Source organism: Poecilia latipinna, unplaced genomic scaffold, assembly GCF_001443285.1.
Source record: "Poecilia latipinna isolate Pla-1442-1.1 unplaced genomic scaffold, P_latipinna-1.0 Scaffold680, whole genome shotgun sequence".
NCBI classification, from domain to species: Eukaryota; Metazoa; Chordata; class Actinopteri; order Cyprinodontiformes; family Poeciliidae; genus Poecilia; species Poecilia latipinna.
In genome coordinates, this window is record NW_015113296.1 from 377,766 (window position 1) to 396,206 (window position 18,441).

The following is an 18,441-nucleotide window of genomic DNA, read 5'->3' on the forward strand; positions in this document are numbered from 1 at the left end:
GTGGCTTGGAGGGAGATGTGTTTAAATGAGCTAGTCCAACAGAACTTCAATCAGACAGCAAAATCACAAACTGTTTTCACTGTCACGGGTGAACCACATGAATAAAGTTTGTAAAATTATTACAGATAGGGATATTGCTGAAATGTGATTTGGACATTTTACTGAGGGTTGCAAATATATTTATACCACTGAAACTGTAGTGTATTTTTGGGGTTTCTTTATGTGATATATGAACTACGTGTCCACAATAGTTGCGAACGGAAACAAAACTACTAATCAGGTGACTTCCACCTGCAGAAGACAATAAATTAGCAAGTAGTGTCCAATTAGCACTTTACATAAAAATAAAAATGTTAGTACTTTTAACCTATTTATTCTGTCTTTAACCAAGACACATTTTTATTCCACTTTTTGCCAAGATACCCTTATAATACTCGCACCTGTACCACTTTTAATATACACCAGTTTACCAGCTCACAGATTGCATGGGACTAATATGCTTGGGGCTTAGCCTTAGCTTTTAACGTTTGCAACATATTTAGAATCAGTTAGCACATATTGTTCATTGCCAACAGCGTAATAACACAATTACTCAATGTCAAGATTCAAAATGACGCTTGTTAACTAAAAAGTAACTTGATAACAGTATAAAACAAAATCAAAATGGTGCCCGCGGCATCATCCCTGACTTCAACATTGTTTACCAGCAGAGTTATGCATCCACATTTAGCTGTGTTTCTTATAAGAGCTTTACAATCCCTTTCATTGTGTTTTTTATCCACAACTAACCTGTAAAACACGAGGAAATGATGAGGAAGATGACTGGTGCAGTTTCTCGGTGCTGATTTCTGCCATATTGGAGAGGAAGGCCTATATGACCTCACTTTACTGTCTCACAGAACAATGTGCCGCCTCTTCTGGCATGGAGGTGTAACTACAAATACAACATAGTCGTCCTCAAAGCGACGTTTTCTCTAATTTACCAATACAAAAATTTATGTGATTATATATATTAGTCACATAACAAAATGTGAAAAGCCTAAAGGGTATGAATATACAGAAAGAAACTAATAAATGTCCTGGCTATAATATAATATCGTCAAAATCTTGTGTTGAATGCTTTTGTGTATCAATGCTTCTGTGCATCAATAACAGAACATCATCAAAATTTAAAAAATAAAACATAACATCCGACTTTTACACATTTGCTAAGTATTCCTGAGTGCCGGGTATATATTAACTCAATCCATGCAGACTTGTGTATTTATCAACCATCAGTACGGTGCATGATGCAAGAAAAAGTTATCCCCAAGGCAAATGGGAAGTAAATGATGTTTGGCAAATCCGAAATTATGCTTCCCTCTTGATGTGAATTGGTAAGTTAGAGGGAGTTTGTTTACTTGAGGAAGAGAGAAACTAGGAGAGAGAGTTTGTTTGAATATAGCAAATGATCACAGCAGAGAATATGTGTCTGCCTGCATTTTCGGTAGCTTTGCCTTCGGAGAAATTTGGAAGCAAAAGCAGCATAATGACATAAATTAAAGAGTTTTTCACCCACTAGCCAGAATGATAAAGGTGGTGCATGCCAACAGAAAGAAAAATAAGCAAGCACACTTACAAACTAACAGAGGTGTGAAAAGGTGTTTTCCCCCTTGCTGATTTCCTTTATTTTTGGATGTTTGTCACACCTATTTGAGAACATCAAACCAATTTGAATATCAGTGAAAGACAATACATCCAAACACAAAATACTTTCTTCTATTGAAGGTCTGTTATGACCTTAAAAAAGCAATACTTGCTTGAAAACGCTCCAACAATGCCGCAAAGACGAGTTGGTCAAAATTTCTCCACAGCAGTGTAGAAGATCATTATAAGTTATTGCAGACACTTGATTGCAGTTATTGCTGCTAAGGGCGGCCCAAGCACTTACTAGGTTTAGAGGGCAATCACTTTTTCACACAGAGCCATGTAGGTTTGCATTTCTTTCTCCCTTGATAGTAAACACCTTCATTTAAAAATGGATTTTATTGTTTACTTGTCATATATGACTAATATTTAAATTAGTTTTATGCTCTTTAACACTGAAGTGTGACAAACATCCAAAAAAAATAAAAAACAAGGAAATCAGGAAGGCGGCAAATATGTTTTCACGCCACTCTAAATGCCACAGCTAAGTCCCCAATGCCCTCAGCAGCTGATTCTTCTAAATACTTCAGCTGCTTTAACAGAAGCGGCCTGTACATTCAGGTGCACTAAGTGTCTGATTCTGCATCTATAGCCAGCATTCATTTGTCGATATAATATTGGTCTTGTCAAAGTATCTCCATACTTTCACAATAGGAGCAGTAATTTTCTGTGACAGTTTTGTTTGTGAGCAACAGCTTTTGAAGCAATTCAGAGATGCACAGAGGGGTGTTGCTGCTAATGGAGCCGAGGGGCTTTTCAGAGATAATGTTGAGTGTTTGACAGCCGGCTCTCATGGTAAATGAGGAAAAGGGTCCACTCTTTATCCGTGAGGATGGACATGAATTGTCCCATTTTTTTTTTTGTGAGACGCAATCTAACGCTCAATGTGTTTTTAGCGGGTCATTTATTTTGTATCTTCTCCATGTTAAAGCTGCAAACGTAAAATATAATATAGGTTTCAAAAGTTGTAGTAGCTGCGACAAAGCTTGCTCCTCTTTCCTCTGATACCTTGAAATAAAATCTAGTGGAATCAATCGTTCAAAAGTCACGTAAATACAAAAGACTCTCTAGTGTATAATCTAATATCAACCCATATCCTAAGAGGTTTGCTACAGAACGTCAGTGGGGGGAAAAAAAAGAGCATCAGGAAACAAAGTGCAGGTAAGGTTGCAGAAAAAACTGAAGCAGTTAGGTTACACAACACGTGTTGTTTATCACAGACCGCTGTTCAATCCATCAACTGAAAACAGAGAGTATATCACGTCTACAAACCTACCAGGGCCTTGCTTTCCACCAAACTGACAGAATAAAAAGAGCATTAATCAGAAAAGCAGCCAAGAGGCCAATAGATAACACTGGATGTACTTCAGAGATCCACAGCTCAAGTTGAAGAATCTGTTGACAGGGAAAGAATTAATCGTGGACTCTAGAAAATATGCGTCTAGGAAGAGTGGGAAGATAAATACCAGAAAATTCTGGAAGAAAACCTAAAGGCAAACCTGGAGGCTAAAAAAAAAAATAGTTGGAAGTGGGGGGCAGAGGTTCACGTTCCAGCAAGACGACGAACCTAAAAGCGGCCCCGTTTGTTTATAAGAGCTTTTGTGCAGCCCCTTTTGAAAACACTTGTGGCTCCGACTGTACAATCTACAATTCATATTTAAGAAAACACAGTCTATGAAACTGATTAGCAGGCTGAATTAGCATCAGCTCCAAACAGATCACAGAAATTCCCTCCAGTTTGAAGAATTGGAATTTATTTTTCTCATGACTGGATTATTGCGGTTTTGTTCTGTAGGTAGGATCCTCATTCAAACTGTCTGCATTTACGAAGGAGTCGAATAATGAGTATCATTCCCCAAAGAACAGCAAACATAGATGTGCAACAAAAACATCCTGTGCTACTCTAATGTTTAAGGCTTAATACCAAATGTTTTATACTTATTTTAGCGTCTTGAAATTGAGTGAATGTTCATAGTCAAAGAGTTATACTTGTGATAATATAGTAGGTGAGTCCAGTCAAGGTCTTCTCATCTGCTCTGTAACGGAAACAGACCTTACCTCAGGCAACGCTCGTGTGCAGCACATAGCTTCCTGGCTCCTGCAACTTGTGTTTGACTGGAAGACATGTTTTATTAGGCTGCTAAAAGAACCCCGAGTTTATTTTCATACATACAGGGGACTGAAGTGAGTATTTACGATCTCAGATATTATGAAAAATGTTTTAGATTTTAATAAAATGTATCACAACAAACAGATTATTTTAGAATAGATTAGTTTAGGTGCTGGCAGCCAATGATAAGAAACAACAACCAAAAAAGCTTAAGTTGAAACTATCTAAAGATAAAAACTATAAGATTCTAAACACAGTTGTATATGCAGTGCACAAGGGTATATTATTCCATTTATAGCGATAATATGCAAACACATGCAGTATTTGTTGTCCAGAGATCGTGCTAAAAACCTAAGCAAGCTTGAAGAAAAAGCCAATCCACTCCACAGGTGCCTGTCAGTAACTAATAACGTCATTGAAAAGATGAAAAGCTCAAATACACAGTAATATGATTCTAGTGTTTGTGTTCATTTGCATGAATATGGCTTAAAGCTGAAGGAAGCCCAAATTCAGTTTCTCAAAAATCAAGAATATTGCATCAGACCAACGAAATAAGACTTTTTAGTACATAAATTTTGGCCTACTGAAATGTATTTCCATTACTGTACAGAGTGTGTGCTGTGTTTTTGGTTGGGCTCTTTTTGCATGAGTTAGTGGATCACTGCAGCGAGACGTGGAGTCCATCAGCCTGTGGTTCTGCTAAGTCATAATGGAAGCCCAAGTTGTCAGTTCTGGTGTCTTTCATCATTCTCTTGACAGTACCCTGTAAGTTTTCTAAGGAGTTTAGCTTTGGTAAGTTCCCAGACCAATCAAGGCCATTGATACAGTGGTCATTACAGCAGCTATTTCAGCAATGTAGGCAGGTGCCAAGTTCAGCTAACTGTCTAGTTAATTTTCTCCTAAGCCCAGGTAAGAAGCTTATGGCATTGTCTCTGTTTTAGGATTGACTTAACACAAATAATACGACAGCTTTAGCCAGCGTCCCGGATACTTCAGTGTGTGTAGTTCACTGAACGCTTTCAGCTCCATCTTAAGGAACCGACGGTGAAAATCCTTTGAATGGTGCTTGTGTTTTTAAATTGTTTCCGTATTTTAAATTACTGTAGTATTTGTTGCACTTTGTCAAATTGACGGCTCTTAAATCATTTTTAATGTTTGTTTTGTTCTTAGTTGCCCAACATGACTTGTGCTGAATTGAGTTTCTGAGAAACTGAGTTTTCTTATGTAGTAGTGAAGCACAGGAGCCAGATGCAAGGAGGAGGCAGGCAGGTGAAAATAAATTTTACTTTTTTTGAACTTGGAAAAACAATGGTCTGGGGGGAATCTGAAATAATTAATAGAATGAACTGACCAACAGAGAGATATTTAAGCTGCAGAGTTGATTATAGGAGCAGGTGGTTGATTAGAAATTGGGTGCAGCTGTGAGGGAAAGCAAGTAATTGAAGAAATTGCTGAATGAACACGCAGGGAACAACGGAGCAGAATAAATAAAGCAAAACACAAAACTAAACTCAGAAATAAATACTCAAAAAACTGTTTGTGACTAAAACAAAGTCTGTTATAAAGTAAACTTTTTTTTGTATACACAGCTGGCCTCAGGCTGTGAAGCATGTTTCCCACCTGCCTGTAGAAGTATGGGTTATTTATGAGTAAACCTGCTTGTTCAATCAACATTGTTCCTCCTCTGACAACATGTGTAAAGAACCTTCTACTCTTAGCATTTGTCAGCACAGTTACAGCCTTGACAGAACTGTGTGAAGAAAGTCCCAGAGTTGTCTAAATCTCCCTCCCTTCAGCCTGTAAGCATTTCATTTATTTATCACTCCAACTCCCCTTCCGCTAATAAATAGTGATAGGAACATACACTTTGAAGAGCCACATATGGAAGGAAGAGTTTGAGCATTGCAAGTGTCATGCAGAGTTCTTCATGGTTGTCATTGATAAATGTCTGCTTCCAATATTCCAGCTGTCAGTAGGGGTGCACAAGGTAACCCGTTCCCATCTGTTCCACCAGCAGGTTGCCTGGATAATGATGTGTCGCAGCATAGCTCTCAGAGGGCACCAGCGAGAGTCTATCAGTTTCCCGTATCTGTTTTGGACAGGAAAAGTTACTTATCGAGTGAGATCGAAACAGAAATATCAGTCGTTTAGCGGCTCGCTCTCATACAGCAAAGTGTTCTGAAAACGTCTCTGTTCACGTTTGAAGTGAAAAGACATACATTCTTTCTCTTGCAAAGTTCTCGACCTATACTCCCTGAGCTCAAGCAAATTTCCGCCCTAACAGGCTGATACCTGTCCAACGACTGCCTTCTGTGTACAGCATGAAAGCAGAAATAACACTTGCTGCTTGATTTATCTTGTATTACTCAAGTCAAATTGCATCTCTACCACTGTTATTTTGCCTCCTCCTGCAGACTGCATCTGTTACCAGCAAACTCCATGAGGGAAAGTAATTAAGATGCCAACAGAAACATATGTCTGCTGCATAAGTAGACTGAAGTAAGACCAATAAATACAAAAAATGCATTATAGTTCAACTTTATGGACACCCTGCACAGAAATTTATTTTCAGTCTTTAAATTGCAGTCAAACCGGTTTGTTATACTCCACTATAAAAATGAATGGGATGCAAATTAAAATGTATTGGTTTTTTTTGTTTTTTTTTTCAAATTGTGAGTTTGTCTTTATTCTTTGAAAATATTTTCAATGTTGGTTGTAATGTAGAATATCAGTGAACCTCTGACTGAATTCACGTATTTCAGTTTTTTTTTGTTTTTTTTTCTGTTAAACATAATTTCAAATTATTTGCGGAAAATGAGCAAATGTTTTTGTTTGTAAAATATTCAAAAGAAAACTCAGTGTGGGAAGCTAAAATACTTTGACACAATGCTGTTTGACACACTAATGGCTGGCATTAGCACATCAGCTAATTCAGAAGTGATATTCAGTTTTCTTGTCACCTGATTGAACCTACTTTACACAAAAGTTTGTATAGGAACAAGATAAACATTTCTAACAAACAACGTTCTTTAAAAAGTGAACAGTTATATAAATTATAGTTTTAATTAAGCTAAAATGCATTTTCAAGAAAAAAAAAAACAATTCTAAAAGGGACGTTGGTCTACCACTTTGTCTCCTTTTGAGAGCCTGGAAATTATAATGTTGTATTCATCACCATCCATTTCATACAATACCGCAATTGTCAATGACGACACCCTTTCAAGTCTTTTATCATACACATGAGCATTTAACAGCTGGTTAAAAAACCAAAGCCAGGTGTCTTTTGAAGACAGGTGTCACATCGTATGGCTGGCTCGCACAAAAGAGGTAGATGAACCTGTCAAACACGTTCTAGTATAGGCAACATGACTTCACTTTCATCTCTGCTTAGCACCATAAAAAAAATCTAATGACAAAGGAAAGTGCTTTGAAGATGTCTATCTTTGAGCTCTCTTCAGGAGTAGATGTTATCCTGGTGTATTTTAATTGGCTGTCAAGTTTTATTATTTGGCAAATGACTGAGAATCTGAGAACCTTGTCTTTTTTTTTATTTTCCACAAATGCTGTAGATAGATTTACCTGTTGATATCCGTATAAGTTGTGAATAATCCTTTTGCTGGGGATACGGCACGGCAGAAGTACAGGCGTCTTCAAATTGCATCACACTTCACCCAGAACAAAAATGCTTCCCTTCCTTGCAGCACGGAAGGGATGAACTCTGGCAGAAGGAAAAGTCATGGCACATTGAATTTGTAATTCAAATAAGAAAATCTATTGTGTTTGGGTCACAGCAGGGGGAACCTGAGTCAAAAAGGGGCTTATTTAAATTCTGAACATATAGAAAACAAAACTGAAGAATTATTTGTCTACTGTTTTAGTGGGCACTTAGGCAGCACTTGAGCAAAAATGATGCAGGTGTGCATAGGTTACCCTTAAAACAGCGGAAACATGCAACACCGGCTCTCCAAGTAAAGTGGTAACAAACAGTGAATCTTAAAACACTTGAGAAATCATTGAAAGTTTTTTAAACACACACAAAAACAAATTAAATCAATCTTTTACAGACCCTTGTCTAATACTTAATTTTTTTAAAAACATGTATCCTGTATAGGTGCCTCAAAAAACACAATGATAAAGAGATATGTCACTTATTACTAATGTAAAACTTTTCATGAGGTTTGTTGACCTTATTTAAATTACATTACTATATTATTTAAGATATATTCATAACTCTTGAACTCGGTCACGTTTTATTATGCCACAACCCAAAAATTCAACTCACTTTGGATATTTTTTGATACAATAACATTAATTATTGTGTAGTGAATTTGTGGGAAATTACAAATGGTTTTCCATCTTGAGAAAGACAAAAAAAACTGGATACTTTTCTCATGCAATTGTATCGGGTCATCCTCAATTCTCTTACTGAACCACCTTCAGCTACAGCTGACCTGCAGCTACAACTGCAAATCTTCTGGGGAATACATCTACCAGCTTTGCACATTGACAGACTGCAAAATAGCTCACGTTTAGTCAGTTTGGAATCAACATCAAATTTCAAGTATAAACACAGGAATTAGGTGTGGACTTTGACTGGTCCATTCTGACACATCTGCTTTGAGTTAAACCATTCCACTGTAGCTCTGTCTGCATGTTTCGGGTTGCAGTCCTGCTGCTGGGGGGACCTTGGTTTGCTTGGGAGTTTCACGGTTTCCCCTTATTTAACTCCATCCATCTTTCCACCAAATTTGGACAGCTTCCCTCTCCTCGCTGAAGAAAAGCATCCCCAAGGCATGCTGCTGCAACCGCTATCCTTCACAATGTGAACCGCGAGTTCAGAGGGGGATGAGATTTATGCCATATATTTGGTGCTTTTCATGGCTTGTGATGCTGCAAACAGAACCTCATATGGGTTTCCTCTCACCACTCGTTCATAAAAGGCTGGATTTGTGGACTGGACAATTTATAAATGCCTGTCAGCAGATTTTCCCGCGTTCTAGGAATAGTTGCAATTAAACTGCGAGTAAATTATACACAGAATCTATATGCTAATGAGGATTATATTCTGGGTTATTGTCATAAAGAGAGTAGATTCCAAATGCACGTCACTCTTTTTAGTTCTGCATTTTTATAAAAGCATTTTTCTTCTCCTTCACAATTATCCACCACTCCGTTGTTGTTGCATCACGCAAAATCCCATTAAAACAAATTGATGTTTGCGTAAAAACATCACAAAGCGTCATAAAAGTTTTAGGGGTGTATTTTACAGAGTCTGTCCACAAATTAAATGAGAATAACTCAAAAAAATCTAATCTTAAAATTGAATAACTGAAGGTGTTTCAGTGGTAATAGTCCTACACTATGTCATCGGAAGTAATGTTTTTAATGAGTGTATTTTTTTAACAAGAGAGGGCACTCAATGTATTTACTCTGAGCACTTCAGGCTCTTAGAGGATGTCCTATGAGGACTGAGCTTGACACTATTAAGACCTTCTGTTCCCCTCTTCAACACACCCACACACACTTCAGCAGTCACACACACAGCATTTCTCCTGTGGGGATTATGACATGGAATGCTCCTGACATTAAACACACACACCTGAATGCATCAGGACACACCACTACACACACACACACAATAGTAGCTCCACACACTCTCCCTAAAGGGATTAGTATACCGCTGGCCTTAGACTTGACATTATATTCTATAGGAATGAAGCCAAGGCCACCCTGATGAGCGCAGCCACAGACTCAATGTGAATCTGCAGCTTCCCCGCCAAAACCTTTCAGCTGAAAAGAAACGGTTGCTGGTTCTAATCTTCTGCTGCATATTATGACAGGCAGAGTAATTATCAGGCAAAGAGTCTGGGAGGGAGTCAGACATTTAGCAGCGAGAGCAATGTTGAGTGAACCTACTGGATCTAAAACTAAAAATGGTGGTATTTAAAAGTAAACTGCTAATTAATTGCTATGAATATTTTCTTGGATGGATTTGTCAGCTGTGGTGGTTGAGAGGTGGTGAGGAGAGACGCAGAGACCCAGGTTGTAGAAGAAAATGATGAATTTAATGAAGATGCTCAAAAACAGTCCAGATCAGGCGGCACGGCAGACAGATTAGCACCCAACTATACCGGTAGCAACTGAAAACAAGAGCTAGACCAACACAGGACTTAACAGTTAGACTGTGAAGGCAAGCAGACAAACGAATGACGTTAACACGACAAGGATCCGACAAGAGACAAAGACAACAGGTGGGACTAAATACACAGGGAGGGTACTCAAGGAATGAGACACACCTGGGAAGCAATCAACAGGGAAGACGCAGAAACAACAGACACTCAGGACAGAAACTGAACACAGAAAAACCTTAAAAAATACACAGAAACACAGATCATGACAGGATTATGTTTTTTTGTCATTTCATTCTTGCGTCTAAAATCAGCTCTCAAATTCAATAAATGCTTCTGATATTTATCTCTTTTTTCCATTATTTTTATTAAAAGCCAAGCTTTGTTGTTCTCGTTTTGAGTTTAAAATCGAATCATTCTAGGTAGAGCTCCAGTATATCTTTAATCTTGATCTGATTTGTTAATTACGGTTTCCTCAAATTAGAGTCTTGATTTGGCCAAATTAACACCCAATTAGGCAGAATTAAAAAAAAAAAGATTGAGAGGATAAGACGGATAATCTCTCCTCAGTACTTTTTCTCAGTGTCAGACAGATTATACTTTTTAGGTGTCAAGTTTACTAGTTGTAATCACAAAACTGATTTTTCCAAGAAGATGAAAGATGAGGTGAGTTTATAAAAAGCTTAGTTTATAATGTTCCAACATGCATAGTTGTGATCAAAGTAATAATTTGACTCCTGCAGTTGTCAAACATGAGCTTAAACTTCAATATCAGTGGTACCAGTTGGTGATTGGAGGAAAAACAATGACTCGACTCTGTGCAACTTTTCAGACCACAGTCACAGAAGATCTATAATAGAAGCCCTGAACCAGGAGTACTTTCTGTGGAAAAAAGAAAAAGGTGTATGAAGTTAAGGGGAACAATGGATAGATCCAAAACAAGGACAGTCTGGTCAATGTAGCTTCGTTTTAAAGGAAAAATTGAGAAAATAAAGTTAAATGTACCAACAACTACAAATCACGCGTAAATGGGGAACAAGAGGAGAAAATACAGAAGTGAAAAGCAGTCAGTATGTCCACAGCAACCTCTACTAGAATAACTATAGCTATTACTCAGGAAAAGCTGGGGCACTTTAACTATAAACTACTGAAAAAGACAGACTTTTGATTACTTTGAAATTGTATGAATGACAAAAGCATCAATTGTGACTAATTAAGGGAAAGAAAAGCAGCTAGGGGAAAACATGGAGGAGGAATGGAAGGGAACGATAAACTAGGTGCATATAACCCTAATAATAACAAAATAGCCTATCAACATCTCTAAATACTCCTAATGCAAAACCAAGGGATAAACAAAACACAACAAAGAACACAAAGCCATAAAGAATGAATTAATGGAATCCCTGTAACTGATCTATTTGTGTTTACAAGTAAGGAGTCACTTTAGATGGGATTACACTGATCAGCTGTACCACTGAAAGCCTGATCATTTCATCATGTGGATCCTGCAAATGCAACTTTAACCCAAACATCGTCTGTGGTTGCCTCCATCCTCCAGTAGTTCATCACCGCCGATGTGAGTGATGAAAACTGGCTACATGCTTGACTGCATGCAGGAGTGAAGGAGGGAGCCAATACAAGATATAAATCACAGGTAGGGGGGCCTACTATTTTCTCATGAGAGCCACTGAGGGACAGTGAATGATGACGTTGCCCCCGAACCATTTAGCGGGGTCCAGATGAATAAATAAGAGGAGATGAGATGAACGCGGCAAAATGAGAGACTGCGAGCAGAGGTGCGTCACGTGTCAAAAGATCCCAAAATGCCAATTTAAAAAGCTCTCATGATGGAAAACAAAAGCAGGTTATTATCCAAAATATCGGCCATGATGCCGTTCTGATCGATAGACATTAGCCTAACTGATTGATTGCAGGAGTGAGGGTGCCAGTCAGGTAGATAGGTGGCTACTATGAGGCCAGTTTGTCATCAGCTAGTGATGATAAGGGATGATGTGACCTGTGAGGCACTCATCATTCATCTCTCAGGCTGATTGTCATTTGACATGAAAGATGATGACAGATTGCAGCACAGACAGAGGGATGATGTTTCTTCTCCTGACAAAGTGATACAGAGATGATTTTTACATTGTAGCGGACAACCGGGCAATCAGTCACTTCGGGAAAAGAGAAAATAATTATTTAACACTGAGATAACATTCGTAAAAAAAAAACAACACACACAAAAAAGAAAATACAGGTGGAAACGAGTAATAAAAATGAAATGATTCATCAATAAATGCTTTATTTCCTCTCCTTCATCCCTTTACTTTCATTTGACACTTTTATTTCACTCTCCTGGGCTCTGTCCCACTGTTTGACCGAAGGCTATGATTACAGTCAGTGATGGAGTTCAGGGGGTCTTTGTCTTGTGCAGTCTGTATGATGTGATTCTCATAAGATATTACAAGTAAATAATTCATACCGTTACTTGCACAATAGTAGCACAAAACTGCCTTCATCCATTGGACTGCACACATTGTTCTGAAGTTACACACACACACACACACACACACACACACACACACACACACACACTTGCACACATATAATAAAACAGCAGCAGAACACAAACACTTCCAGTAAAGGATAATTCTGCAATTTTTTTCAGACTTCAAACAACCTAGTACCAAAACATAAACATACACTTTACAGTTTTGGTCCATTGTGTCTCAACCTGAAGAGAAAAGTGCATGAAAACATATCAACAAGCAGAGATGTGTTTATTTGCGGTCTCTGATTTATGCGCACACAGAAACCAGAATGCAAGGTTCATTTCCATCACATTAGATGTACGGCTCATTTGCATACAGAGCCAATTTAGCTTTTGTGACCCACAGAGCCAAACAAATATATATTCCATATGTCTAGTGCTGAGTCCATTCAGCGCATCTCTGATGTATAATATGGGCTACATTAAAATGGCTTGCATATGCTAACAGAAACCTACTTGATAAAGTTGGAGGATTTAACAGCCCCGTTGTTTTACAACCTTTGACATAATCGGAGACATAAGATAGGTGTGGATGTACTTAAGGGGACAGTTGGTAACAATTTTCAGACTCCTAAAAGTGGCTCATTGGTCTTTTCCATCAGAAATATAAACAAGATAGGAATGTCCAGTTGTAAGCTATTCAGGATAATGTATGGATATGGATGTGACAGCTAATATTAAAAACAAGCATAATTAGGTAAACTCTAGTAAAGATAAACTCAATATAGAAGGGTTTTCTAACTTTATTTCTAAGGTAACATATGGAAAACAGAAATGGCTTTCCTGTCTGTTTATTTGTGTTCTAAGAGTTTTGAATTTAGAGTTTGTTTTTCCAGGAATTTAAAACCAGAAAACAACCTTGTTAGTGATCCGTCTTGCTCACCTTGTCAGCCTTTCTTTGATGTGTCTTAGGACACATAAACCCAGAGTGACAGTAATGTGCTTACTGTTTTCTGGATTAATCGCAATCGAGCCCGACAAAAAAAAAAAAATAAATGAACACAGAGAAGCAACAAAAACAAATCTGGAGTGAAAAATAGATATGTGGATAAATATAAACTGCACCTCGAGGCAGATGTGACCAGATGTTAAAAATCTAATAGTCTCATTGAGGATGTCCATGTGACATGAAGGCAGCAGGTTACAGATTTGCTAAAAATCAAAGTGCAGCTCTTTAATGACACCCTGTCTCATCGGCTGTTATGCCTCCAGGCACTGTTGGAAAAAACACAAATTATAAGAGAATGCTGCAGTAAAAGTGGTAAATGTGGAAAAAAATTATATAATTTCTTATTTCGCAGAAAATAAAAATATATATTCTTCATTTTTGAGTTTCTTACTAATTATAGCCAAAACAATAAGACAGTGATGGCTGTGTTTTACTTTTTTCAACATGTGAGGTTTTTACGTAGATTTGTCAAACTTTTTGGTTTTCTTCTGCTCCGCATACCCAGAAGTGTAAGACTCACAAATCTGAAATGCAAAACCTCAAGATTAAGGAACCATTTTTATTCTGAAGCAGTCAAAATAGCCATTCCCCAAATCCTAGCTAAACTTAGCACAAAGTAGGAGGATGGAAAGAATTCAGGAATGAGTCATGATGAAAGAACAGACTGTGAGGAAGAAAAATGGTAAGTTCTAGGAAGATAACACAGTAAACAACAGTTTATGGGGGGCTATTTTGCCCCATGCAGTGAGAAAACCATCTGGAATCTGCTCCTGATTGCTGCTGATGAGCTTCAGCTGGGACCACACCTGCCAGCCGCACCCTGCAGCGGAGAAAGGTATGACAGAGATACAGACACACCCATTAACCTGCTGCACACAACTCAACAGACACAATAGAAAGAGTGTGTACTGCTGTTTATTGCCTTATAAAAGCCACATGATCGTGTCAATCACAATCTCTTGTTAGATATTCTTTTCAAGATTGGCATCTGTAAACAAGCTGCCTGTTGGTTTGCAGATTACTTGACAACAATGCGAGCAGATGGCCTTTGTGAGGTCACAAGAAGTGTACCTCAAAGGTCAAATTTAAGGCACATTTTATTCTCAACTCACATTTTTGACCTCTTTGTAAACTGGTGAAATGACTTCTATCATTTTTATGCAGATGATTCTGTAATTAACTGTTAACATAAATTTGAATCTCTTCAGCCTGCTTTAGATGCAGAGCTGTTTCTGTGTGGTGCACCTAGAAATGTCACTATGTTATTTTGGTTGTTTTGTAATTTTGAAATATTTTCTATATGCAGTTTATTCTATTGTTTTAATAGCAAAATGAACAAATCATATTTAGTTTTCATTTCGGCCTGTTAATCTCCCTGCTGACTAGCTCAAGACTGTTACTTTGGGCAGTTCTAATTAAGGAGATAGACTCAAGGGAAATAAATAGATTATCAAAAAAAAATGCATCTCATTGATTTGTTAACCACAAACCTTTTAGAGTGTACAATATAAATGCTTTACGTTACCTTTTTGTCATAAACCTTTTCTCACAAGTATTGACTTCACCACAATACCATCCTTCACCTAGATGACGATAACCATTGTATAGTGTATCAAACAGGATACATCAACAGTTTTACAGCTCTACTGCATTTAACTACATAATAATTGGTCTAAACATCAGAATGTACACTGACTTTAACTTAATATTGATCAAAAATACAATTACATGACTTACAAAACTATACAGAATATGACATGGCATTATTCCAACTTTAACCTCTGAATTCCCACACTTCATGAACAAAGAATAGTTTTTCTACCTTCATTTTCAGCTTGGCCCGCTTTACTCTAAGGCTCTAAGCCACTTTATGTATCACCAACCAACATGCACTGAATAATATACAAACAAAAGCCCTAAAACCCGGAGTTGGTAGGATATCATGGTGTTTTAAAGCACCTTACCCCACAAGACTTTCCCAGCGTGGGTTGGCATCCTGCCAATCTAAACCTCAACTGCTAAAACGTACAACTATTAGCAGAAAGGTGCACGGAAACTGTAGCACGGTACTATTTAATGATCAAATAAGAGGTTACAGTGTAGTTTTGTTGTGCTTTTACCACGTACTGACCTGGAGAACAGTAAAACAAGAACGCGTGAAACAGGAAGTCCGCCCCAAAACCAACCCGGAAGCAACGTCCCCCGAACAAAGGTTCCACTTCACCTCTACTGCTCCCATAGACATAATATAAGGATATTATATATAATATATATTATGAGTTTATATTATGTCTATGTACTGCTCCCATCTCAACTTCAGGAAAGCGTCGCTGTTTGTTTGTGGGGGTGAAGTTCTCACTGCGACGCTGACCTGAGGCGCTGTGACGTCACTTCTCTTAACTGTAGAACAAGGTACACAAGCTCCAAAAATATCTTAAAAATGCTGACCGAATCTATGGTGTTCAAATGTCTGTTCATGAAAACTAAAGCTTCCCAAATCCTTCCTTTGAATAATAATATTCTCCCCAAATGTCAGTGGAACTCTAGCGGACTGTTTTAGCCACAAAGGATAAATTGTGGCATTTTGATGTTCACCAAACAGCCCGCCCCTAAATATCACAATATTTCTTGGCTTTTTATTATTATTATTATTATTATTATTATTATTATTATTATTATTATTATTATTTTAACTTTTCTCTTTTCAGTACAACAACCTTTTTAATTTTTGATAATGAAGGGAATCTGTGGCCCAAGTTTAAATTTATGTCAAATGTTATTTAATTAATCACATGACCGCTGGGCTTAAAACATAAAAAAACAAAAAAAAAACAAAAACAAAACTGCAGACTATTCTTACAATCCATCTTAAGAAATCAGATCAAGCAAATCAAATTAGCTAAACCAATTCTTCAACAAGAGTGGTCAAATATTCAGTCAGAATTATCCCAAAACCTTGGTGGTGTTACAAAATTCATGTCTAGATTCAACAATCTAAGGCATATTTAAAGTATTAAGTTAGATATTTGAGCTGCCATGCATAGAGTTGATCTACTGTACATTAAAGAAATTGAATAAATTACTCTTAAGGAAGGCATGAAAGCTTTGGCAGCTACAACTGCTACATGTAACACTGATTTTAGACACTCTCACATTTGTGTTTTGTAAAAATGTACAGCTTAATAACGTTTACGACCATATCATATATTCAGAGGGTGTTCTACTAGAAATTTCTGAAAGGGAAGTCAGAATTTTCCGACTACAACTGGAAGGAAACATTTATCCCAGGTACTTCTAACTGTAGCAAAGGAATTGCATAATGCAACAATGGAGAGGAATTACATTTGTTCTCATTTAGCAATAAATGAGCAGGTTAATGAACACATCTGGTAAACAGACACTTTCAAGTAGCGAGATTGGCTGTAAAATTCATAAAAAAAATCTGAACCATAATTAGATTTTTGAACTGTTTCACCAAAAACCAGTGAGATCATACACTTCTGATTTTTATCAGTGGTTACCTTTTGATGGAGTATTTAATTCTCCCAAACTGCACAAAGAATTAACCATTTTATTTACTTGTTAACAGTGTTGAAAGATGAAGACCACTTAAGAAAATGTAAATACTTTTAGTATCAAACTGTATTATATAGTCATGAGCTTTAGTGTCTTATAGAAGTGATTTGTCATCATTCAAACTGGAACTACTGCTCCTTTAGCTAACAGTCTGATTCTCCTAAAGTACTCCTTTATTACTCAAAAGTAATTGTGTAATATTATATATATATTACAGTAATATTTTAAAGCAACTGTACATAATGGAAGAGTGGCAAGAGCTATAGTGAGTCATTTTTATTGGAGTTAAGAGAGGGGTGATTAGGTAAGCATTAATGTCTTTCACTAAATATTTGATACGACAAGTAATACACAAGCTGGAGAACATGCCGCGAAGCAACTGCAGCTGGACGGTGATTACACATGTACATTTATGTATGTATGAAGGTCATCCTCTGATTAGTTATTGATCTGAACTGACTCTACGCTCTAATGTTTCCTCAATTATTTACCTGCAGACTGGCTGCATCTGTGGCCGTGCAGTGTGTGCAAAGCAGAACTATATATTGCAATGTTCCATGTAGACCATGTAATCACCCAGCAGAGACGGCAAAGAGAAGAAATGGGAAAATAGCAATATAGCCTTTTGCGCCTGACCTCTCAGACCTCTTTAGAAAGGATTTTTTTTTTTTTTAAGCAAACAGATACTTTACTGTAGATTGACATACGGGTAAAAACCAAAAGGCCGATTAGCTCAGTGCAGAATTTCTGTATCTTTGAATCCATCCATCCATCCATCCATTTTCTGAACACCCTTGTCCCTCAGTGGGGTCGGGAGGGGTGCTGGTGCCTATCTCCAGCTAACGTTCCGGGCGAGAGGCGGGGTACATCCTGGACAGGTCGCCAGTCTGTCGCAGGGCTATCTTTGAATGTCTAAGTCAAATAAGCAAAATGTACTAGATGGTCTGTTTTCCTCTAAGTTAATGGATAGATCAAGGCCTGTGGGGCAGATGGCTGGAACATCAGTATTAAAACATTCAGCTAACACTTGTTTTCAAGTGCAGCTCAATAAATTTGAATATCTGTGACAATTTTGGTAATTTCATTCAAAAAGTTACACTCATTGCACAGATTAGATACCAGCCTGAGTGACAGAGCGTTGAGAAAACGATTTTTAATACAGAAATCAAATGTTCTATCATGACTTTTAGAATCATGAGGGAGATTTGCTGTCTTGAAAGCAGTTCAACAGCAGATGACAGCCATGTTATCTGCTTGGAAAGGATCACTGGTTATTTTTTATCAAGTCCAAACTCGACACAGCTGGGCACCAGCAAATTTCAGACCAGTTGATTTTTTTTTTTAACGTTTTATGAAGATGCTGATTTCCTCTCCCAGCAGGACCTGGCAGCTATCCATGCTGCCAAAAACACCGACAACTTGTTCAATGACCACGATACTT